Here is a 25,104-nt window from a genome sequence, read left to right on the forward strand (position 1 = left end):
TGATTCAGCTGCACTTGTCGAAACTTGTCGAAGGCGTTGGTGGGAGCTGTGTGGGGTGTTGTTATACAGCTGTGACCGTGAGGCAGGTACTGTTGTTTTGTTCTCCTGCGAGCCCCAAGCTGCATCATAAATGGATGTGGGGCGTGTCTGGGTTCTTGGCACGGGGCTGGAGTTTATTGTCACCGTCTCTGGTTGTCCCTGTGGAGCAGGTGTGTCCCTCCTCAAGCTCAGCGCATGCAGCCACCCCTGGGGAAGACTCTGGCAGCTTGAGTTGTGTCTGGGTCACCCTGAGCCTGCCCCACTGTGGGCCCCGGGAAGGCCAGCTTTGACCGTAATCCTGGTTCTTTGCCGTGTCCGGGAAACGGGGCCTTCACGCCGGCACCGGCCAAGGAAGGAGCCGGATGATCTGAGCAAATGATGGAGAAATCACTCTCACTGCTTTATTCCGTCGAGATAGTGAATCAAAACCAAAAGCCGTGTCACTGTCACTTTTCTTGGATTCAGAATTTCGGGGGAGAAATGAATTTCGCTAGACCACGGGGTCAGGAACACAGACCCTGGTAAATCAATGGGCATTTCATTTAAAATTAAAGAGTCTCTATTGACCATTTGCAGTGTCAGTGATTTATTTTCAGGGAAGAGTTTCATAAAAGGCATTTTTAGTTGCCTGATAGTACGTTTCCTCCAAAGATTGGCTGGCTAATTACCATTGGCGAGTAATAGGGGCTGACAAAAAAAAAAAAAAAAAAAGGCAAGAAAGAAAGGCAAAGAAGCCCATTGTGTTCCAAAGGATTGATGCTTCCAGTTGTCTTGACAAGCTCCTGCTACACTTGTCAAACAGCTGTGCCTGGGAATGAAATTCTGAAGCTGGATTCTCACTTGGCCAAGATTAGAACAGGCTTAATTGAAGGGGGTGGGGGTGGGGGAGGGGAGCAGTATAAATCTCTAAGTACAGAATTCGTGTATTTCTAAAATATGTTGTACTGACCATCTCTAAAATGCTTGATTTTGTTTTCTCATTTTTCACTCACATACGTATATAATATGTTGAATCTCGGTTCTGTGACAAGGGTTCAATAAAAACACTGCGTTCGTACGGAAAAATTATTATAATAAGGTTATTTTATAACAGTGTCCCTTAAAGATCTTTTAGATAAATTTAAATATTTAGTTTACATTTACATCTTAGGGCAGGGTCATTCATCTGCTTAGAGGTGTGTGTCTTCTCTGCAGTCTCTGAAAGTGAGCAACTATTTCATGCCGATGTCACATTTAGGCCCCGGGGATACCGCAGTGAACAGATCAACCCCAAGTTCCCTGTCCCCTTGGGGCTTAGGCTCTAGAGGGGGAGGCGATATGTCATGCAGATATCTGGGGGGAAGAAAGTTTCGGGCAGAGACAACAGGAAGTCCAAAGGCCATGAGGCAGGAGTGTTAGCCTGACAAATTCTGGAAACATCAAGGAGCCCAGGGTGACTGGAGAGAAGTAAGCGAGTTGGAGACAGAAGACGAGGTGAGGGGAAAAAATGGGGGCTAAGTTGTTTAGGGCCTTGTTTCGAGTAGAAGGGGGAGACAATCGGATTTGTGTTTTAATACAGTTATTGGGTGCCATATGGAGAGTGTATTGAAGTGGAACAAGAGGCAGGGACAGGAAGACCAGACTTCCAGGAGTAGGGTCATTGCAGTCGCCCTCTCTCTGGTCTTCCTGCTTATGTCCAGAGGTGGAAGTTGGGATAAGCGGTGGCTTTCTGGCTATGTAGAAACAAGTTGGACGTGGCAGGATTTCCCGATGGGTTGGAAATGGAGTGTGGGAGACGGGAAGGGTCAGGGAGGACCCCAGGGTTTGGCTTGCACATCTGGGAGGGTAGGAGTTACCTTGAACTGAGATGGGGGAGGTTTGGGGAGGAAGCAGAGGGTTCAGTTTCAGAGTTGGTTTTAAGGAACCTGTGATGAGCCCCCGTGGCGGGTCTGGAGGAAAGAAAAGCATAGAGTCTGGCATGATCACAGGGTCACCTGTGTGCTGACAGTATTTAAGGCTTTGAGATGAGCTGACCAGATACGAAGTGAAGTGAGAAGTAGAGACATGAAGACATTGATGTCTGTATGTCTGGGCTCCCCAAGGGCTGGGTGAAAGGAAAGGGGAACCCTTCTCTACCAGATAGGTACCTTGTGTCCCCTTTCCCCGGCTTTGTTATGTTGCCCTGACCACCTCCCATCTGCCTGTAAGAATCTCAAGGGGCCACTGAAGAGAAAAAGACAGGATTGGAGAGTGTGCTTCAGACGGGCCTGCCTTTGGCACTCCTGTGTCTTGTCTTCAGCCTGGAAGAGAGGCAGACAGAAGACAAGGTGGAATGTTCCAAGAGAATCTACAGATTTCTACCATCATGGTTTCATGCTTTTGAATCGAGGGAATGTTAGCGGCAGGATCTGTATATTTTCGCTCGTATAGAACTTAACAGTATGTGAGCAGACACTGAAAAATAACATTAAGTCAGTGCTGCCATTGGGGTGGCATTGAGGGGACAGGAGTTGAGGAACAGACTGGGTGACTTGTTGGTCAGCGTGTGTTGAGGGGACACAGAAAGCAGTGGGTAGTACTTTTTTTCTGCCATTCCAACAGCGAGATGCTGAGGTTCTGTCTCTTAATAAATTAATTTCTCAGTGAATTTGATGGTGTCTTGTGTTCCCAAGTGCATCTTCTCACGTGCTTGGCTGACTTCTGCTTCGAGAGCCTGCTCTAAGAAGGTCTTTATAAATAAGTGCTGAGAAGGAGCAGTAGGAAAGATTACTGGCTGAGGTCTCTCAGGGGTTTCACTCTAGTTCACATCCTAAATGTATGCGTTGTGTGAAAGGCTCAGGGACTCTGTTCTGGGCCAGGGAAGCCCTTTGAGTCTGCGAAAATAATTTTAATTTTAAGATCATACGATTACATTTCTCTTTACTATAGAAACTGCTTAACGGGAAACCTTTTCTGTACCATGGATTGGGTTTGTTTACTGTGAATTAGGATAAGTAGGGAACAAAACCTTACGTTTCAGCTTTTGGAAAATTTTATGATGTTCATGTCGATGGCAGTAAAACTTCACTGGCTCCAAAGGGATGCCTCTTCTGGTTTACTGAAGTGTTATGTCACGCTATATCCAGGGAAGGGGCTTTTTTTTTTCTCTCTCTTTACATTTAATTTTCCCTTCTGTTGCCTCCTGTCTCCCATCTTTCTGGCACCTACTCATTTCCTTTGTTTTTTCTCTCTGTGCTGAGCTATTGAGGGTAACTGCAGAGAGAAAAATGGAGATTATAACCGTGCTTAAAAGCTCTGTGTGTGCACGTTTCTATCCAATGACTGTTAAAGAAAGCATATTCAATGCTTTACTATTTAAGTCTGTATTTGATGGAGTTTCTGTCTGTCCCAGGGGCTGTCTTACATCGTCTAGCAAGGTGTGCTGTCCTACTCATTAGGGCAGGGCTTCACAGCCTTGCACGGTCGACATTGGGAACGGGGAGTTATTTGTGGTGGAGGGACTGTCTTGGGCACTACTGGATGTTTAGCTGCACCCCTGGCCTCTACCCACTAGATGCCAGTAGCACCCCCTCTACTCCCAATGGTGACAGAAATGTCTCCAGACATTGCTGTATATCTCCCGGGAGGGCAAAATTGTCCCTGGTTGGGAACCACCGAGTTAGGGGAACCTGAATTTATCAGCCTTATTTATACGGGCACAGGGCAGTTATTTTGAGAATACGGCCAGTGCCCGAAACACAAACACTTGGGTTAAAAAAAGCCTCGAAAACAACAGCAACAAAAACCTCATGTCACTTGGCATTGCCGAGTGAGAGCTTGTAGGAGCCTCTTCCTTCCTTCCCTGGCCTCTCCGAGGACCCTGACCATGGCCTGGACAACGTGTGATGCCTAGTTGATAAAGAAGCAATCCTTTATGTGTCCAAAATTGTAGTAGAAGGGGCTGTAAATTTTTCCAGGTACCTAGTTGTTACTGGGATTTCCTTTTCTTAAAGAAATAGTGATATAAATGGAGGGTTAGTTCCTTGTCCTAGAAGAATGGTTGTACCTAGAATCTATCGTGTTCTGATGGGGAAGCATCTAACGCAGATAGAGTGGGACCTTCTAAAGCAGAAATTGAGCCTGAGGTGAGAATAATCCCTACCTGTGTTTAACTTCTCACCAGTTTCAGCGCTCATGACGAAACCATGGTGTACTGAAAATATATGGAAATTTAGAGGTCTAAATTTGCACTTTCCCAGGATCTGCCCTTGAATGTTCTGCCTCTTGATTTTGGAAGTGAAACTCCTTTCACTCTTCCATTTAGAATAAGTCCCAGAAGGGGTGCACTTTTGGTACCCAAGATGGCACTAGATATAATGACTCATTAGCAGAAAAGGGAGTTCTCTTCCTCTCGTGACCCGACTTTGATAAGAAGAGCCACAAGAAGCTTGAGATTTGTAGATCTTTGCCAAGGCAGCAGTGCTTGTATGATTAAACTTCTTTTGCCATCAGCTCTAATTAGTAGCAGTTTCAACAGCTTTCTGGATCTTCACCGGGAAGGCAGTAGGTATAGACATCACTTGTTGAGCCAACCTGCTCTACCCAGGAGACTTTTTGAGTCAAGAGTTGGTTTGGAGATATTTTATATGGAATGACTTGTGGCAGTGATAATAGACAATGACAAATGAAAGCAACCTCATATGGTTTCTGCAGAATAAGAATAAAAAAAAAACCCACTATGTTCATGACAGAATAAAATTAAGTAGGAACAGCTGTATTTGAATATTTACTTATGGACCCTGAGAGAAAAAGAGTTTTCATTGTTTGAGACAGACTGTAAGGAGGCTGAACTCCACCGGAGATAATAACATCTTCCATTTGTTAGGTTGAGTTTACAAAGCACTGTCCCATGCATAATCTCATTGGAGTCTCACAGTAATCCTCTGAGGTAGAAAAGGTAGTTATGGTTTTCATTCCTATTTAAAAGCTCACATGACTTGATCTCAGGTTATACAGCCAGTAAGTACTGGATTGCAATCCAGGACCCAAGTCCATTGGACTCCTAGACCAGAGCTTTTTTTCCATCCCCCCCACAGCCTTCCATGAGGTTACTGTGAGTTATGTCTACACCACTCCATACTCTGCTATTTCCTAGGGCCCCCAATCCTAGTTCGTCTTCATTAGGACTGCCATATTGCACACCTCAGGGGGCACCATTCCTTTTGCATGCCCTGTGGTCTTGTACAACTAGAGGCCCTTGGAGGAGCACCAGGCACCTGGGCCGTATAGAATTCCATAGAATTCCATCCATTGGGCAATTTCTGTTCGTGTGAGTTAAAGCTGTACAGTGATCCACTGGATGAGTAAATGGCTGTCTATGCCTGGAAGCTTTACAAGACTCAGTGTCCCAAACCCTCCCCCAATATTATACCATTTAAACACCATATAACTGTAAGTCCACTTGTGAAAATGACCACTGAAATCCTGCTAAATTAAAATAAAAAGACACCATTGATTTTATTCCTCTGGTTAAAATCAACTAATTATACCCAGAAACCTTATTTCATTTAAGATGATGTAATTTTGTCTTCTGATTTATTTTATTCTGGAAAAAGCCCATTTCACTTAATACAACATGATTCTGTATCATACTCTTACTCATGTTATCAAGAGCTATTGGAAGCGAGCTTTTAAGAAAATTACTTGTTTTTCTTAATTAGTCAGCTGTCTTTTACCCGGTTCTGTTGTAGACGTCCTTTTAAGAAGATATATTCTAAAATACTGTCTCACATTTTCCAGAAGTTATCTGCCCTCATCTCATGAGTGATCTATTTTGCGGGACCAGGATGCGTGTTAGAAGATGAATTTGTGACCAGGAGAGTGTGTGGGGTAACAGGTCAGACCTGGCGGGGAGTGAGGCCAGTTCAGACGGGGGAGAAACGACCTTCCAGTGTAAACCTCCTAGGCTTGCACTGCCTCACTTGCTCCAGTTTCTCTGTTAAGAGCTCCGATTCCTGGTACTAACATACAACACAGAGAAAACTAAGTCAGCGTTGGAATGCCACAGTCTTTCCCCTTAATACTAGTTCATACCTTTCCAAATCATTCTTCTACGCTCTATGCCGTTTTATTGTGGCAACATTGAGTAGAGAAGGCGGAACGGGAAGTCCTACTGTTTCCACTTCACAGGCTAGGAAACTGAGGCTCAGTGGAGTTACGTGAGAGAATTACACCCAAGGTGATCAGTTACACAACAGCCTTCCTTACGTTGGAAGGTGAGGGAGGAACTGGAGGGTGAAAACACATCTCAAGCAATTTAAGCTCTTTGTGGGCTTAGGTCAGGTGAAATAAAATGCAAACAGCATTTTAAAATGCAAAGTCACGTGTTTCTGGGTGTGCTTAATGTGTAATTCGATGTGCCCTGCAGAACAGAAACAGAGAAATTAGGGTTGGAGGGGGTGTAGAGAGTCAGGCCTCCTCTCGGAGCAGGACTTTGTTCTGGGTTGAGTCGTGTTCCCCCCCCCCAAAAAGATACGCTGCCATCATTATCCCCAGTGGTCAGAATGTGACCTTGTTTGGAAGTAAGCCCTTTTCTGGAGGCCATCAAGTTCAAATGAGGTCATTAGGGTGGGCCCTCATTCAGTGTGACTGGTGTCCTCGTGAAAAGGGAAAAGTCAGACACAAAGACAGACATGCGTGCAAGGAAGAAGATACGAAGAGAGGGACACGGAGAAGACCCTGGGAAGACAGAGGCAGAGACCAGGTGATGCGTCTAGAAGCCACGGAGGGCCAGCGCACCTCCAGAGGCCAGGAGAGAGCACAGAGCTGGCCCCCCCAACCCTGTTCACACCCTGATTTGGGACTTTGAGCCTCCAGGGCTGGAGGACATTGAGTTCCTGTTATTTTAAGCCGCCCCTCTGTGGTACTTTGTCACAACATCCTAATACAGACTGTGCCCCACAGTCTGTCCTCGGCCACTGCCTGGGTGCACAGCTGGTGGTTTTCCTCCTTGCCGGCAGGACTGTAGCAGGCCGCTCAGTGGGGTCCTGGACTTGATCTCGAAGCACTGGGCAGCCACAGTACGGAAGAGGAGAAGGAACTGATCACACTTGTGTTATAAATTCTCACTTTTGCCGCCGCGTGGAGGATGGCTTTAGGAAGCACGCTGGGAGCAAGACTATGGACCAGTAAGGAGAGTTTTATACTGATCCACTTTTATACTGGAGGGACAGTGAGGGCACAACCTAAGGTGAGGAGGCATTGAACTCATCCTTCATTCCTGAGGTTTCTAGAATGTTCATCTCAGCCTCTCAGCCTATGGGCCGGAGCTGGGTAGAGCAGATGTCTCCCGGGGGCACATCCTGGCCTGTCATGCATCAGGGCCCCAAACATACTTGGGCTGTGTATCTTCTGAGCCCATCTCTTGGGAGTTTGGGGATGATCCCACTCTGCCCTGGACACAGGCATCCCTCACTTTGAGCTCAGCAAGCACGTCCGTATCCTGTCTCCCAGCGGTACGTGAGAGCTAACTTGGAAAGACGAGTGAGTGAGCCCCTCAGGGAAATTGAATCCTGAGTTTATCTGTACTTGAATCAAGATCCCTGTAATTCGCTGTCTCAACTTTGATCATGGTCTTTTCCTAGAAGGGGAAAGTAAAAAGGTGAAGTGCGATGTTACAGAAGGGGTAAGACAGAATGTTTCAATAGGTCAGAAATTAGATGAAGTTTAGAGCCATCCTGGTAGTTTTAAGGCACAGTCGTACTATGTACAGTTGGAAGAGAGAAATGCCACAGAGACCTCAGTACATATCCAATTCATCTCTCAGGGTAATTTGCTTACTGACTTCTGCCGCCAAACCTATGAGTTGCTTTCTTCAGGCGTGAGGGTTAGTTGATGAAGCGATTTGTTCTGTTTCTGTTACACAGCGTATCGATCTTGCTGGTGGAAAATGTTAACGGTGTCCCCCGTATATCATTCAACTTCCGCTCCCCTATTCGTTATTCCCATCCCCCACTAGTAACTCTTGTATCACAGAGGGACACCTCACTGGGGATATTCCAAGGTCAGCGAACGGCAAGTCTCTGTCTGTTGCTGCAGGATTTTAAAAGGCAGTCATTATTCACACTTGCAAGAGGGAATTAGCACGTTAGAAAGTTTTACCAAGTCTTGTAAATGGATCTGTTCCTTAGTTTCAGTGAGAAACCAAATTCCGAGAGACAGAAATTTGGTTTTTTTATTTCCGTATCTCTCAACCACACGAGCCCTTCCTTCTTTAATCATCCAGCGTCCTGCCGTGGCAAAGAATCTGTGGGCTTCTCAGTGTGATACTGAGACCCTGTTTTTAAAAAGTTATGGACTTTTCCTTATACACGTGAAGCTGTAAGGATAACACAGCAAACGTCCAAAGAGGGCACTGGATCAGAGCAGGGCCCAGACATGACCCACCAGTCAGCGGACACTTACTTAATTGTTCCGAACGTCACTTTTCTGTGGTTGCTGTTTGTGTGTTTGTTGTGTTTCGTTCCGTTTGCCTTAACTGAGTGGCAGGCCTTCCTGCTGCTTTTGAGGATGTTGCACATCCAGCACCACTGGGTTCTTGGGACATGGTCCCAATAAACTGTCCAAGCTGATGAGAATCAGGACGTAATGAAGAGACTCTTTACTGACATCGGGCAAAGTGCTTCACGTGCTACAACCACAGAACGTCACATTTCCCCGGTCGTCTTTCTTCGGAAATAATTTACCCTGGCAAAACATGTGCTCCGTGAGAGCAACATTTGCCGGTAGAGTCTTGGACATCTCGCTCTGGATTGTCCACTTAACTTCTGAAGTGTTCAGTCCGAAGTTCCAGAAGAGGGAGGGGCTGGAAGTGGTCATAGCAGATGCTACCTCTTCCAGCTCCCTTCTCACTGAAGGCCACCCAGATGACCTCTAAGAGCAAGTGACAGAAGCACCAAGTGGGTCCACCCTTCTGCCCGCAGGTGAGCCGGAAGCCCAGGAGTTCATGGAGGCTCGTGTCTCGCCCTCTTCCCCCTTATGGGGTTGATGTCGTGTTAGTGGTATAGGTCTTCACTCAAGCAGAGGTCCACTCGCTACTTTTTCCTCTCAACCCTGGAAGAATCTTTTCCTTTTGTCTCATCATTTACAGTAGAGGCAGCCTTGGTTCCAAGTGGCCCTAGACGGCAGGAGATTATAGGAGCGGATGCTCCCGCCCCCACAGATCGGAGATGGGCTGCTCTCCAGACCTGTGGATCCCTCTGGGAAGAAAGATTTCTGCAACTAGACCCCTTCCTTTGGAGCAATGAGTGACTTCTTTCTAGCTTCTTCCATCCTTTGTTTCCTTTCCTTGGTTGGTTTATAAGCTGCCTTACCCTCACGGCATCTCTGCCTCTTCCCTCTCCCTCCCTCCAGCCTTGTTTAGAAGGCCGGGTCATAGCTTTGAAAATGTCGAGAAACTCAGGGAGAGAGTGGTCCCCGCTGCCAGTACCCTCAGCCGAAGGATACGCCCCTGCAATTGTATTGTTATTTTTTACAGTGAACAACAATGCTAGAAATTCTCTGATTTGTTTCTGATTTAGTGTTTTTCTTTTCTTAAACAGCCCCCCTCTCACTGCCCACCCACCCTAATTGTCTAAGCTTCAGGCCCCACAAAACCTGGATGTGACTCCCGCTGAGCCATAAGGTGAGCTGTGAGTGCCCATTCTTTTCTAAACAAATTTTGTTTTTCTCTGGAATTCATAATTACCTTTTTTTTAAATAAAAAAGTAAACTTTATTTTTTAGAGCAATTTTAGGTCCACAAAAAAATTGAATGGAATGTACAAAGTTCTTATATACTCCCTGCCTCCGGCATTAATCAACTTTCTGCGCCAGAGTGGTATAATTGTTAGAATAGATGAACCAACATGGACACGTTGTAATCTCCCTAAATTCATAGTTTACATCATGGTTCACTCTTGGTGTTATACGTGCTGTGGATTTCAATAAATGTAAAGTGACACGTATCCATCAGTATAGTATCATCCAAATTGTTTCACTGCCCTAAACAGCCCGCGCTCTATTCGCCTCTCCCTCCTCCGAACCCCTGGCAAGTGCTGATCTTATTGTCTCCATAGTATCACCTTTTCCACAGTGTCATAGAGTTGGACCCATACAGAATACAGCCTTTTCACACTGGCTTCTTTCACTTAGTAATCCGCATGTAAGGTCCCTCTATGATAGCTTATTACCCTTCCCTCCCTTCCTTCCTTCCTTCCTTCCTTCCTTCCTTCCTTCCTTCCTTCCTTCCTCTCCTTTTCCTTTTCTTTGAAGATTTTATTTTTTTTGAAATATTTTTTAAATTTAGTTTTGAGAGGGAGACAGACCGAGCACGAGCAGAAGAGGGGCAGAGGGAGAGGGAGACACAGAATCCGAAGCAGGCTCCAGGCTCTGAGCTGTCAGCACAGAGCCTGACATGGGGCTCGAACTCAAGAACCCCGAGGTCATGACCTGAACTGAAGTCGGACACTCAACCGACTGAGCCACCCAGGTGCCCCTCTTTGAAGATTTTAGAAACAGTATGGTTCTTAAGCCAGTGGAAGCATGAGAGGGAGGGGTGGGATGTAGGGAGGTCAGAATTAACACTTCGAATTAACACAACTAAACATATTCGTGCTAGGTTGGACTTCGTGTCTCAGTATCTACACTTCTGCCTTATTCCAGTGGCAACGATTTTAACCCCTGCGTTGTTCCCACAGGGGCAAGTACCCTTTGTAGCCAGATCCCCTTGGGTATAAATCTCAGTTATGCCACAGGCCAGCAGCATGCCTCATTGTATTCCTCCATAAAATGAGGACAGTCTTGGGAGAACCAAAAGACATAATGCATGTAAGGCCCTCAGCACTTCATATAGGCTCTATGAACAACAGATTGTTTCCACCTGAGTCATGTTAGAATTTTTCCACAGCCCACAGCAAGGCATTTTTTCCCCTCAACTTTCACCAATTTATAATATCTAGGCAATATTTTCCTTAAAAAAAAAAAACACCTTTGTGACCACCTTCACCTGTTTCTTCCACCCCTGCCTCCAGCCTCTGGCAACCATCGATCTGCTCTCTGTATCCATGAGGTTATTATTTGTTGCTGTTGTTGTTGTTGTTGTTGTTGTTTAAGATTCTACACATGAGCGATCATACAGTATTGTTTTTCTCTGTCTCACTTAGTTCACCTAACATAATGCTGTCAAGGACCATCCATGTTGTAAATGACAAGATTTCATTCTTTTTTATGAAAAAATAATATTCCAGTGTGTGTGTGTGTGTGTGTGTGTGTGTGTGTGTGTGTGATGATTTCTTTATCCATTCATCTGTCCATGGACACTTAGGTTATTTCCGTATCGTGGTTATTATAAATAAAGTCGCAGTGAGCATGGGGAGGGGGTGCATATATTTTCTTTGAGTTAGTGTTTTTGTTTTCTTCAGATAAATACCCAGAAGTGGAATTACTGGATTGCATGATAATTCTATTTTTAATTTTTTGAGGAGCTTCCATACTGTTCTCTACAGTCGCCTCACCAGTGACAGTCCCACCAGCAGTGCGCGAGGGTTCGCTTTTCTCCACGTCCTTCCCAAGATTTGGCATTTCTTGTCATTTTGAGACTAGCCATTCTGACAGGTGTGAGGTGGTACCTCATTGTGGTTTGGATTTGCGTTTCCCTGGGGGTGGGTGATGCTGAGCGTCTTTCACGTGTCTCGTGGCCATTTGTGTGTCTTCTTTGGAAACCACCCTTTTTTAAACTGCCCTTTTTAAAATTGGATTGGTATGGGGGGTTTTGGGGGGTTGAGTAGTATGCATTCTTCATATATTTTGGATATTAATTCCGTATTGGATACATCATTTGCAAGTATTTTCTTCCATTCAGTAAATTGCTTTTTTACTTTGTTGATGGTTTCCTTTGCTGTGCAGAAGGTTTTTGTTGTTGATGTTGTTGTTTTGTTTTGTTTTGTTTTTTGGTTTCATGTAGTCCCACTTGTTTATTTTTGGCTTTATTGTTTTCACTTTTGATGTCAGATTGAGAAAAAAACTCATCTCCAAGACCTGTGTCAGGGAGCTTGTTGCCTACGTTTTCTTCCAGGAGTGTTACGATTCCAGGTTTTATGTTCATCTTTAATTTTTAGTTTAGTCCTTCAGCCACTAGATGGATTTAACTACATTAAGTAAGGGCTGCACCCCCTTACCCCTAACCTTGCTTTTTAAAAATTATAAATGGTGACCAAGTTAAAGAAAGGACCATTGAGAACTTAGAGTTCTGGAGTTATTCCTAGGATGAATGTGTGTTACTTTTTTTTTTTTTTTTTGGTATGAGTTAACAATACAAATGACCTTTTACTTGGAGCTATTCCTGGACTAGGTGTAGGAGTGATTCAGTCTATGTCTTTGTAACACAACCGATGGGCAACAAAAAAAAAAAAAAAAAAAAAAGAGAGAGAGAAAAGAAAACCACCCATATTTACCTTAGTCTAAATAGAGTCAATTAACAACAGGTCATCTGGTTATTTTAGCACTAGGTAGAAACGTAGATTTTAAGTCATTTATGGTGATTCAGAGAAGTTTTTATTTTTATCTATTTAGTCCTTTGGTGAACAAACTTATCTTTATTCTTTCTCTTTATTTTCCCGTAAAAATGTGTTTCTCTCTTTGATTTGCATTCACATGCATTCCCTGGTTTGACAAAATCAGCGATGGCAACTTTTTTCTTTAAGTTTGGGTTACCAGGTATAGAGGAAATACAGCAAAGAGCAAAGAACCCAGGTTTGGGGTAAAATCCAGTTCGGTCTAATTCCTTGCCCTTTCTCTTGGTGGCTCTGGAATCCAGAAAATCACTAACTCCTCCAAGTTTCAGTTTCTTAAACTGTAAAAAGGAAGATAATAATACTTACCTTATGAAGTTGTTGGCGGGGTTTAGAGAAGTCCACTTGACCCTTGACCAACACGGGTGTGAACTGTATGGTTCCACTTATGTGCAGATTTTTTATAGTACAGGACTGTACATGTAGTTTCTCTTATGATTTTCTTAACACCATTTCCTTTTCTCTAGCTCACTTTATCGTAAGAAGATAGTTTATAACACATATAATTTACAAAGTATGTTATTGACTACTTATATCGCCAGTAAGACTTACAATCCATAGTAGACTAGTAGTAAAGTTTTGGTGGAATCAAAAACTATACATGGATTTTCAACCAATTGGGGTTGTCACCTCTAGGCCCTGCATTGTTCAAGGTCAACTGTAACCAACAGCTACGACGCCCATCAGTTATTTGGAACCCATTTCTTAAATGTTCTTTCCTTTTTTCTTTTGTGTGGCTGGATTGAGGTTCAGCTCAGTTTAGTTGCAGTATAAATGGATCATTAAAAGTGAAGCAAATTTATAGCTAGTTCACATTTGCCATTCATGGACAAAAGAAATCAGAGTAGTGAAGTGTCTTCTTCAAGAGGATAGTTTGTTGGCAGAAGAGAGATTAGAACTCCTGTGTCCCCCTTTCTCAAATGCAGACCTTTCCTCTTGTGGTATGACCTGGCCCGTGATCCAGTAAGCTTTGCTCTTGAATTCTCTAAAATGTGGCAGCCACCTAAACAAACAGTCACCAAAGGGACCAGCAAATATGAGCTCTGTCTACATGGACTTCATGTTTGTTGTAACATAGCTTGTGAGTTCATATAAGCTTATGCTGCGTATAATTTGTTTGTCCTTTGGTTATCAGGAAACCCTTTCATTAAATCTCGCCTGAAATTTAGAAGTACTCGCCATTTGGATGTCTTTTTCAGGCAGCATGAGGTGGCACCCAGTTGTAAGATTTGTGTCCAGGGAATGGCTTGTCTGAAGGGTGTGTGCGTTTCAAATCGGGCAAATGTTGGCAGATTTCACCTCCGCAGGCGGTTGTACAGACGGGCACTCTCACTAGCGGTACATGGGAGTGCCCGTTGCTCCCACACCTTATGAACACAGTATTTGTTAATCTGGTAGCTGAAAAATGTTCATCCTTTCAAGAATTCAGTGACCCATTTTGATTTTCTCCCTTGTTCCTCAGCCCCTCTGCCCTCCCAACCATGTTTATTCCCCATCTCTTTATGTCCACTTTTGGTGTTTTGGGTTGAGATTTTGGGTTGCTTAAAGTCTCGTATTGGGAGACATCCATTGAAAAGGAGATCTAGAGGGACCAGAAGTCGAGACACTGACAGGAAGTTGAATTCAAACAGGCTGAGAAAAGCAAGGAATCACTCCCAAGAATTAGTCAATAGCACAACACTGATTCAACACACAGTTGACCTAAAATTCCTAGGTTTTTGGAGTAGGATTTTATGAGATGAAGCCTTAGGGATACTGATGAATTGACAAGGCCTTCTGGTCACCTTGTCCAGTAGTGGAATATGTCTTTGACCTCAAATAGCCTAAAGGTCAACTGGAGGCTGTTTAGGCTACCAAGTCCCGTGCACCCTCCGAAGTCTGGAGAAGTTGTAGATGAACAGATTGGCCTCACCACTGGGTGAGGAGGGAAGTTGAAGATACCTTGGCCTTGAGTAAGCTTCCTCAGAGACCCAAATTGAGTCTTCTGATTATTTACATCCCTCATGTTACCATGGAAGGCCAAGCCTGTAATAAGCATTTGTTCCTTATCAGTTTAAAACTTGCTGTAAACTAAGTGACTTTGGATTTGGGGCCAAAACCCTGGGTTCCTTTTTGAATCTTGAGGCCACTCTTGTGTTCCGACTTTGGCTGGAAAATCCCTGCCAGCCCTGCAGAGGGAACGCTGAGTCTGCCCTCCTCTGCCCTCCACATGCCTTTGTCCTCCCTTTGTGCGCACTTTGCAAGAACTGTCCCTGCTCATTGAAAACAGGCAGGTCAAGGTCATTGACTCTTTTCAGTATTTTTCCAGCAGGAACATTCATTCATTGTTTCAACATTTTTTAAGGCAGCACAGCATAGTGATTAAGTACATGGGGCCCAGAGCCAGACTGCCTGGGTTTAAATCATGACTCTGCCACTCAGCTATGTTGCTTCCATACTCTGTGCCTCAGTTTTCTCATCTGTAAATGAGGCTAGTTAAATACACGTACAGTACACATGTGTACCTATATGGGTGTGGATGCATGTAGCTTATCAAAATGCCTACCTTACAATAAGTTATCTGTGTGCTTATTATCATAAATCGTTTCTTAAAAAAATTTCAGACACTCTAAGGTTAAGTGGAAAAAATGCTTACTATGTACAACTCTTGCAAACACTTCACACATATTACCTACACTCACGATAACTCCATAGATGCCATCATCCCCTTTTCACGCATGGAAGCTAAGACCCAGAGATCTTAAATAAACTGTTCAAAGAACTCAGACTTCAGAGCTTGTGGTTATAACTGCTGTGCATGAAACTTGTCTTCCCAGAAAGTATAATATATTGACTCTAACAGGCTGCAGTGGTGACATTGGTGGTCCCGGGAATGTCAGTGACAGTAATAACCCCAGCTGAGCAGTGAGAGGGCACAGTGTATGCCAGGTGTCATTGCCTACTGCTCCCTGTGCCTTGTGAGGGAGGCAGTATTACAGTCCCTACAGATGCAGAAGCCGAGAGACACTGCTACTGTGGCAGCTGTCATGGGACTGAGCCACAGTTTGAGTGTAAACTTGCCTGATTCCAGTGTCCTTGGCCTGAAAACCATCCTGAATGCCTCCAGCCTGATTTCCATGTCCTGGACCAGGCAGCCAGAGTGCGTCAGGCAGGACAGACTTGTGCGTTCAGTGAACTTGGAAGGTTTCTTTGTGCCTTCTGCTCTTAGGTCTCTCTCACCTGACTCTCTAATTTTTTTTTTTAAAGTCCCAAAGAAGGTTAAAATACAAGTTCTCCTGGGACACACCACAACAACTGTAATAAAGTCCTATTTTGTTTTGTTTTGTTTTTGTTGAGTGTGGGTCAGTTTAATAATCCTCAACATGAATGAATTTAAAGGGTTTTCTTAAACTCATGTCAAATATTGATTAAGCCTGGATCACAGTTTTGGATCTGGTGGGGGTTTAGGCAGGAAACCAGCAATAAGGAGAAGTGCAGTGTTTTCCAGAAGAGGGCGAGGGCCCTGGGCCTCTGCAGAAGGGTGGCAGTGGCACAGATGGTCTGCATGACAGCTCCACCTGATGCGTGTTTCTGGAAGAAGTGCTGTGGCCCAGGTGGGGTGGGAATGGGAAGTACGAATCCTGAAGTCCCCCGGAGCCCAGACAGGGCCACGCTCACTGACGCAGGGCACACGAGACCAGACAAAGAGCAGCGTCCTTGGACGTCACACCCCTCATGCCAAGGACATGACACATAAGGGAAGGTGCCATTTTGTCTGACTAAGAAGAAATACTCTTCTTTGTGGTCACAGGGAAGTGTGGATTTTTCCCTCTTCACTACCTTGTTAGTGAAGACACATGAGAGTTTAATGTTTTACGTTTTTAATATTTTTATGTTTCGGCAGTATTCTTCCTCAGTAATTCCCCAATAATTTTGAAATAGTAATCTGTTTTCCTTTCCCCTTTAGTCATATATTGTTTGAATTCTTTTTTTTTTTTTAATTTTTTTTTTCAACGTTTATTTATTTTTGGGACAGAGAGAGACAGAGCATGAACGGGGGAGGGGCAGAGAGAGAGGGAGACACAGAATCAGAAACAGGCTCCAGGCTCTGAGCCATCAGCCCAGAGCCTGACGCGGGGCTCGAACTCACGGACTGCGAGATCGTGACCTGGCTGAAGTCGGACGCTTAACCGACTGCGCCACCCAGGCGCCCCTGAATTCTTAAAGCTATATATGTAAGCATGTAGTTGTGTATTATCTTTAACGTAAAAACACATACACATATGCATGTAATTTGTTGTCTCTCAAAACTCATATGAAGGGAAAAATATTATTCTCTATACAAGATTAGACTTTTCAGACATCTTTACTTTTAATTTTTGAGATATATTTATGATGAGCTGTTTCATAGGTGGCATCTGTCCCCATGGTATAATGGAGTGATGCATCCCCAATAACTTGAGCTTCAGCAGCCACACTGCAGTGTGACAGACATGAATACTTGGGTTAAGAAACATGAAAAACTAGCCCAGATCAAAATCTCTGGGAGCAGCCCATAAAAATAAAAGTAGCAAACACTTAGATTTTGTTTAAAGGAAGTTGTGGGGGATAGCCTTAACATCAGATTTTTTTTTCCTCTTAACATGGACATATGGATATGGATGTTTTTGTCAGAATTAACTCATTAGTAAACTCTTTCTGAAGACTGGTCTATTTTATTTTCTTAGGAATGAAGATGGGTCTTTCAGGGTGAGGCCCTTTGAATTGGCAGGCTCTGTAGGATTTGGCTATAAAGTATTTGGGCTTTTTGAAATGGAATACTGTATGTCTCTTTTGGCTATGGCCTTAAAGACGTATGACTTTATAAATATTGTGAAATTTCATTGGAGTTTTTTTTTTTTTTACATCGTAGTTAAAGGCACTGCAGTTTTCAAGGAACATGATACTAGATTGTGAGATCCTTGAGGGAAAGAAGAAGCCTTATTTATCTCTTTTCTCCCTGCTTTGGAAACAAACCCTATATATAGTTGGTACTCAGTAAATATTTACTGTGGTGAATTCAATCTAAAATTGTTTCACCCATCCCCCCACCCACCTCCCCTCTGGTAACCACCAGTTTGTTCTGTATATTTAAGAGTCTATTTTTTGTTCGTCTCTATTTTTCTTTGTTCATTTGCTTTGTTTCTTAAATTCCATGTATAAGTGAAATCATATGGTATTTGTTTCTCTCTGACTGGCTTACTTCACTTAGAAGTAAGTCCATTGATGGACACCTGGGTTGCTTCCGTATCTTGGCTATTGTAAATAATGCTTCAATAAACACAGAGGACCATAGATCTTCTCAAATTAGTGTTTTCATATTCTTTTGGCAAATAACTAGTAGTATAATTATGGATCATATGGTAGTTCTATTTTTAATTTTTTTGAAGAACCCTCACACTGTTCACCAGTTTCATTCCCATCAACAGTGTGCAAGGGTTCCTTTCTCTGCACATCCTTACCAACAGTTCTTGTTTCTTGTGTGTGTATGTGTGTGTGTGTGTGTGTGTGTGTGTGCGTGTGTGTGTAATTTTAGCTATTCTGACTGATGTGAGGTGGTATCTCATCATGGCCTTGAATTTCCCTGATGATGAGTGATGTTGAGCATGTTTTCATGTATCTGTTGGCCATCTGGATGTCTTCTTTGGGGAAATGTCTGTTCTTGTCTTTTGCCTATTTTTTAATTGGATTTTTGGGTAATTTGAGTTGTGTAATTTCTTTGGTAATTTGGTAATTGGTAATTTGGTAATTTGGTAATTTCTTTGCAATTTTTTGGTAATTGAGTTGTGTAATTTCTTTATAGTTTTTGATATGAATTCCTTATCAGATATATCATTTGCAAATATGTTTCCCACTCAGTAGGTTGTCTTTTTGTTTTGTTGTTTGTTCCCTTTGCCATGTGTCCTATGAACTTTTAATATCCTTTCAAATTTGGTATAAGAGACAGACGCCATATTGAATCACTTCAGGACACGCTTAGGTCAGGAAAAGTAAGGGAGAATTACGCTTCTCTTCTGTTGACCTTACTTGTTTCTCACTTCAGTGAGTACTAATTGAGAACATTTCCTTTTCTTACCTTTCTCTTCCCTTTATTTAACTAACCGAGTCACCAACAATTTATTTAGCATATGTTTTATATGATTGATTGGGCTAAGCTGCAGGACTACAGAGGTAAATAAAATCTAATACTCGCTTCCCAAAGAAGACAGGTCAATAAAGTCATTGTTCTAAGTGACCTGAGAAGGAGTTATCTGTATGCCACTAACCTCTATTTTATTATCTTCTCTTTCCCATATTCATTTGTCTTTCTCCCTTTGAGAGGTAGAATGCCCCTAGGGCGCGTGGGAAGAGAGGACAAAGCCAGATCCACAAGGCTGTGCTCAGACGTGGTCTAGCTAGTCGGCTGTGTTTTGTGCGGCATCAACTAGTAGAGTTGACTAGAGAGCAAATGGGTTGCGGAGTCTTTGTGCAAGTGACCTGAGGTTCATTGGGTTGATTATATAGCTGTCACTGACCACGATACAGGATGGACAGTGGTAAAAAGGGATAGGCAGAGCTGGATCAATCTCTGGGTGTGTTCAGGGGCCAGAGAGAACGATTACGTGGGGTGGGGGAGAGGGAGGAAGAAAGGGGAGGAAATGGTGAGGCTTGGGCTGCGTGACGGGCTGGGGCGCTGGTAATCTGTTGTCTCACGTAGGCACGCAGATATTGCGTATTTCTGTGTTTGGCGTTCGGTACACATTCATCTCACTTAGATGAATCCTGTGTTGTTGTATTTTTTTTCCCTTAAATGTCCTATTGTTTTCTAACTTTTCTGTGTCACCCTCGTGCAGGAGCCATGCTGATCTTCTGCGTATCGTTCCAGCGTTAGTGGATGTGCTGTTGAAGCGAGCACTGCTTTCTGACTTCTAATGTGATTGTCGATATGACTGTCCCTTCGGCTTTGTGAGGATGGAGTGTACATCCTGTGTGTTTTGTTCTTTTTCACGGCAGGCGGCTTTCAGACTGCTTCCCAGGCACTAAAGGATTTAGTTGGACTATTTTCCCCAGGGGAGTTAGGTTTCGATCTATCTGGAAATTGCTGATTGTTGTCCTATTTTGTTTATAAGGATATCATCTCAGAGCCCCTTTTCCTTTTTCCCTCTTTCATCTCAGAACTTTTTCTCATCTCCCGAGCAGTGGCTCTGGACGGTTGTGGCTGTGTGTGTATTCAAGTCTCTCACATAAAAGGATAATACTTGTTTTGCTAGCGTAAGTGGAGAAGGAATAATATATATCAATCCATGACCTAAATAAGGAATGACAAAATACAATACGTTTTTATAGCTATTCTAGCTCTATGTTCAGTGTGACCATAGTAAACCTACTATTTATTGCTGTTACCTATTAGCAGTATTTTAGCCTTTTTTTTCCTTGCCGTAGCTTAACACGGATTATTAGCTACAAACTAATATCATTATTGCTTTTCTTTCAAATTTGCAACTATGCCGTATTTTCTTTTAAAAATTTTTAATGTTTATTTTTTTTTTGAGAGAGAGAGAGAGAGGGAGAGAGAGAGAGAGAGACAGCCCACGAGTGGAGGAGGGGCAGAGAGAGAGGGAGACAGAGAATCTGAAGCAGGCTCTAGGCTCTGAGCTGTCAGCACAGAGCCCAACGTGGGCTCGAACTCATGAGCTGTGAGATCATGACCTGAGCCAAAGTCGAATGCTCAACGAACCCAGGTGCCCCATGTGCCCTGAGCTACCCAGGTGCCCCAAACTTCGCTGTGTTTTTAACTCAACAGTTGCAAGTTGATGGCCAAGTGTGTGAAGAGCATTACACTAGGAGCTGGTAGAGGCCATGGAGGGGAGGCGTGGAGGGTCTCTGCCTTCCAGGGGCTCATGATCCAGGAGAGAGGACGTGTCCATAAATCATTCTGTTATCAGGCAGCACAGAACTCAGCAACTGAACAACATCATGGCTCTGTGGGCATGGGTGGGCAAATAGAAAACCTACACAGAAGTTACCCCACGTTCATGAATTTCTTTGGTTAGTGGAGTTGTTCCATGGTGCCTAAAAGCCTCCTTATGCACAGTGCTGGGCACATACTGTAACACCTCCTCTGAGTGTGTTGGAAAATAGTACACATGTGGTAAAAAGTCCAAAACTCATTAAAGGGATATGCAGTGGAAAGTAAGTCTGTCTCTTAACACGTTCCGTCATTTTTTTTCTCTCTAGAGACACCCACTTTTCACAATTTCCTGTGTGTGATTAATTGCTGAAGATGTGTTGCTGATAGATTCTTTCGAAATTTCATTGACTTCAACCCAGTGTATTAAACATTGTCGAATGTGCCAGGTGCTGTGTTAAGTACTGGGAACACCAAGACTAGGGTTCTGATCTGTGAGAGTTCACAGTCTGGTACACGTGAAGATATTACTTAGTCTATAACATGTTCTGTGGTATAATGGAGATATGGGCTAAGTGTTCTGATAACCTAGGGACGGGACGAATGACTCCCCACTCTCGGGTGGGGCTGGGGCCGCTTCACAGAGACCATGAAACTCGGGGATGTGGGGACTGGGGGGTAGGTAAGTAAATCTTTGGCCCAAAGAACCATATGCTCAAAGAAAGAGAAGGCTGGAAATCTATGTTGAGTGTGTCGGTAGGGGTAGGGTGTAGGATGTGTGCAGTGGCAGATAACATCGGGAGGTCGAGGCCAAATTATCAAGAACACCGAATTTCTCATCCTGCAAAATTTGGACATCAGTCATCCCGTGTAAGGGTGAAGGGAAGAGGTTGAAGGAGTTGGGAGGGAGGTGAGGCGTATCTGTCTTCGGAAGGATGTTCCGCTTCTAGATGTGTGGAACGACAGGGGAGGATGTACAGGTGCGGGGATCAGTTAGGTTATAACCCTGGCTGTCACCTGGACAGGATGAAATGAGAAGGTGGCAGTGGGAATGACGAGGAAACATACCTGAGAGATCCCACAGAGGGACACATGACACGCTCTGATGATGACAGGAAGGGATCAGGCACGCTCCTGTTTCAGGATTCGTGCACCTGCTAAGAGGAAGTCAGAGACGAGTGAGGTAGACACAGTCTCTGTGCCGAAGGAGCCTGCCGTCTAGTGAGAAACCACACTCTCATGGTGCAGAAGTAAGAGACGAGAAGAAAAGGCAACCATGAGAAGACATCAAGACTTGAGCGGTGGGCGTATAAAAAGCCATCAGCGATAGAGGAAAAGTGATCGATCATACAGGCAGATGGGACACGGTCTAGAATAGGGCCGCGGTGGGAGTCTGAGCAGGGAGAAAGTGCTTCTTAGCGTCTGACCACTGCTGCGAGAAGTCGAGTGGAGACGCAGAGAGAGCGGCCGAGTTGACATCCATAACATTGTTTTAAGTTTGTTTATTTATTTAGAGACAGAGTGCAAGCAGGGAAGGGGCAGAGAGAGAGGGCAGAGAGAGAGAATCCCAGGCAGGCTCTGCACTGTCGGCTCAGAGCCTGACGCAGGGCTCGAACTCATGAACTGTGAGATCATGACTTGAGCGGAAACCGACAGGTGGATGCTTGACCGGCTGAGCCCCCCAGGCGCCCGAAGGATGCGGTGACTTGTAGGGGCACACTTGACCGGTGTGGCGGGGAAAGAAAGGCCCGAGTGGGAGGCCTTGCAGGGAGCGGGGGTGGGGGGTGTGTGTGGAGGGGTGGGCCTGGCTCCTTTGGCCTTGACGCGGGCAGCCCGGGCAGAGGATGGGCCGGGGTGGGGGGGCTCTCCTGCCCCGCCGTCTCCTCAGTCAAGGAAGCGGGTGATGGAGGCGGGGAGAGGGAGAAGGTTCTTCAGAGCCCCCACCCCGGGGCGTCCGTGCCTGGCCCCGAACCCGGGCTGTGCCTTCCCGCTGCCTTCACAGGCGAGCCGTTTTGTTTGCTCCGTTGGCTGCGGAGCGTCTAATTCTGTGCCTAAACCCACATGAGATCATTTTCTCTGGGCTTTTTGATTCCCCCGGGAAAGTTGTTCCTCCCTTTGCCCGTAAAGCTCGCCGAGTCACCTGTTGTCCCCCACGGGACCGGCCGTGTCCGCGCCGTCCTGACCCGCACGGACCGCGCCGCGGGGAAGAGACGAGGCCGGGCCGCGGAGAAGGTTCCGGCCGGTGCGGGGAGCCGGGTGGCTGACGGCCGCGGTCCCCACAGGGCCTTCTGGACACAGCAGCCACCTCCCCCCGGGGGGAAGCCAGGGGGTCCCTCGGGTCACCAGAGCCCCGGGCTGCAGGAGCGGTTGGAGTGAGTGGCGCGCTTCTGTTGTTCGTAACTTTCTGTAATGTGTGATAACAAGGAGCAGTGTATGGTAACAAAGAACACTCTGTTAGCACGAGTTATTTTAACCACCGGCTTTCGGCTGCTCAGCCTTTTTTCCCCTTCTTCCTCACAGCTCCGTTTCTGGCTCCACGTCTCTGTCACCCACCTCCACCCCCTCCCCAGCTGCTTCCTCCCCGGCTCCTTGTGGGAAGTCCTTCCCCGTGGCTGTGTCTCCTCCACCGCGGAGAACCTGCTGGAGGCTTTTGGCTTTCGCAGCATCAGCAGTCGGCCACTGTCTTTCCCTCTCCGTGCGCAGACCTTTCTCGCGAGGGGTTCTTCACATTTAGAGAGCCCCCAAGATGGTGGGTCACGTGTGTGTGTGTGTGTGTGTGTGTGTGTGTGTGTGTGTGTGAGAGAGAGAGAGAGAGAGAGAGAGAGAGAGAGAGAGAGATGACAGGGATGTTAGATCACAGGTTTTGAGGGGTTCAGAGTTGTCTCTCTTCCCAGAGGGACTCCTTGCTGAGTTTTCAAGGCTACTAAGCCCCAAACACAGAGTAACCTTTATTAAACGGGGCCTGGAAAAGTTTTGTTTTGTTCTTAAAAACCTGACCTTGGACTTTGAGTGGTAACTGGGCCCCGAGTGACTTTGACCCCGCGGAGAGAGGTGGGAGATCAGATGTGACCATGGTGCAAATGGCTGTGAACCCAGAGTGGTCAAACAGAGGCGCTCTCTTTCTCTAGAGGTAATTTCTTTGTGCATTCTCCTGTATTCCGGCGCGAAGTAGCAGGTGAGACCAGAAATTGTCGACGTAGGCAAAGGATATCTGAGACAAGGGTCTCCAGTAAGCTTTACTAATCATCTTGCATCAATTTCAAGGCTGAGAGTGATTTTATAGCTCTCCTTATACTTTGTGCAGTGGAGTTTTGTTTGTTTGGCTAGGTTTCTAAAACACACTGCATTTTTTTTCCCCTCAAATCCCTTTACTCTGAAAACTTGTACGTGTCTTCAATGGTATAAATCATCCCAAGAAAGAATATGTTAGCAGTCTAGAGATTTCACTGGAAAAAATCCCTGTGGCTTGGCTGTGTGCCCTTTGAAAAGTCAATTAACATCTCCATTGCTCATTTTCTTTACCTGTAAATGGAGGGAGCTCTGAGCAACCCTAATGTCTTCTCCATTTCAAACATTGATTAGTAATTGGACAGATTCAGAGCTGGAAACTGGATTTCACTTAGTATTTCAGTTCCACAGGTCTGGTAGCAGGTACCGAGAGGGCTGAGGGTAGGGATGATAGACTGATAGGCTCAGTTGGAAAGAGTGTGGTATTGATTAGTGATGTCTGCCTTAAATGCAGCAATTAGGGGTGGTGGCCTGTGTGTGTGTGTGTGTGTGTGTGTGTGTGTGTGTTACCATTCTTTCTCTAGCCCTACTAAGAAAGTCCATAAGGCAGTTGTGTTTTCATTTAGCATGCACCGCCCCCCACCACCACACATACAGCCCTGTCATCTGCACCAAATTGTTGATGAAAACCCTCAGCATGTGCTCTATTCCTTTTCTGGATTATTTAGCTTCAGTTAAATCAGATTTCTGTTTCCTGCTTCATATGTCTTAAAACCAAAGGGAATAGAGAAAAGGGTGTGTGGACTGCTCATTTGAAACACATCACTACTTCAAACCAAAACCTTGGTCACTTGCAGAGGACCAGATACAAAATTATAGCTAGTTACCCATCTAATCTAATATAGCATTGAGACCTAAAATGTGACTTTTTTATGATCATGGCCCTAGGATCAAAAAGGTATGGAGAATTACATATGGGAAGTTATATAAACTCTGCCTTAAGTCTGTTTCACAGGCGACTGCTAACGTTTTTTATAATTGCTCTAGGATGTTTGACAAAATTATGTTTTCAAAATATACCCAGGTGAAGAATGGAGAGCTAAAAACAACAACAACAACAACAACAACAACAAAAAAAAACCCAGTGGTTTTAGAATGCTAGATGGGGACGGGTGATGTAAATCAGATTTCAAGGTTCATCTTGACCCGCTGTCTCTCGGGACACTGATCAAAGTTTGGTGAATCCTTCTGATGCGGAGTTATTCATTAGAGTTCTCAGCACATAATTATGGACTGTCAGAAGATTTCGGTTTTGTGTAATAAATGAGTAGCATGCCTGCGGCTTGCTGAGGTGTTTGGCTTAATA

The 25,104-nt window shown here is 44.8% G+C and overlaps 1 protein-coding gene and 1 non-coding gene across 2 annotated transcripts in view; one reads left to right on the forward strand and one right to left on the reverse strand.

Moving 5' to 3' along the window:
* Positions 1 to 25,104, forward strand: part of GLIS3 (GLIS family zinc finger 3) — a 447,070-nt gene that overhangs the window by 167,263 nt on the left and 254,703 nt on the right. The window lies entirely within an intron of this gene.
* LOC122475487 lies at positions 19,411 to 19,517 on the reverse strand. Its single transcript, XR_006295187.1, has one exon. It is a non-coding gene; the product is annotated as a U6 spliceosomal RNA (small nuclear RNA).

This window comes from Prionailurus bengalensis, chromosome D4 (assembly GCF_016509475.1).
Source record: "Prionailurus bengalensis isolate Pbe53 chromosome D4, Fcat_Pben_1.1_paternal_pri, whole genome shotgun sequence".
NCBI lineage: Eukaryota > Metazoa > Chordata > Mammalia > Carnivora > Felidae > Prionailurus > Prionailurus bengalensis.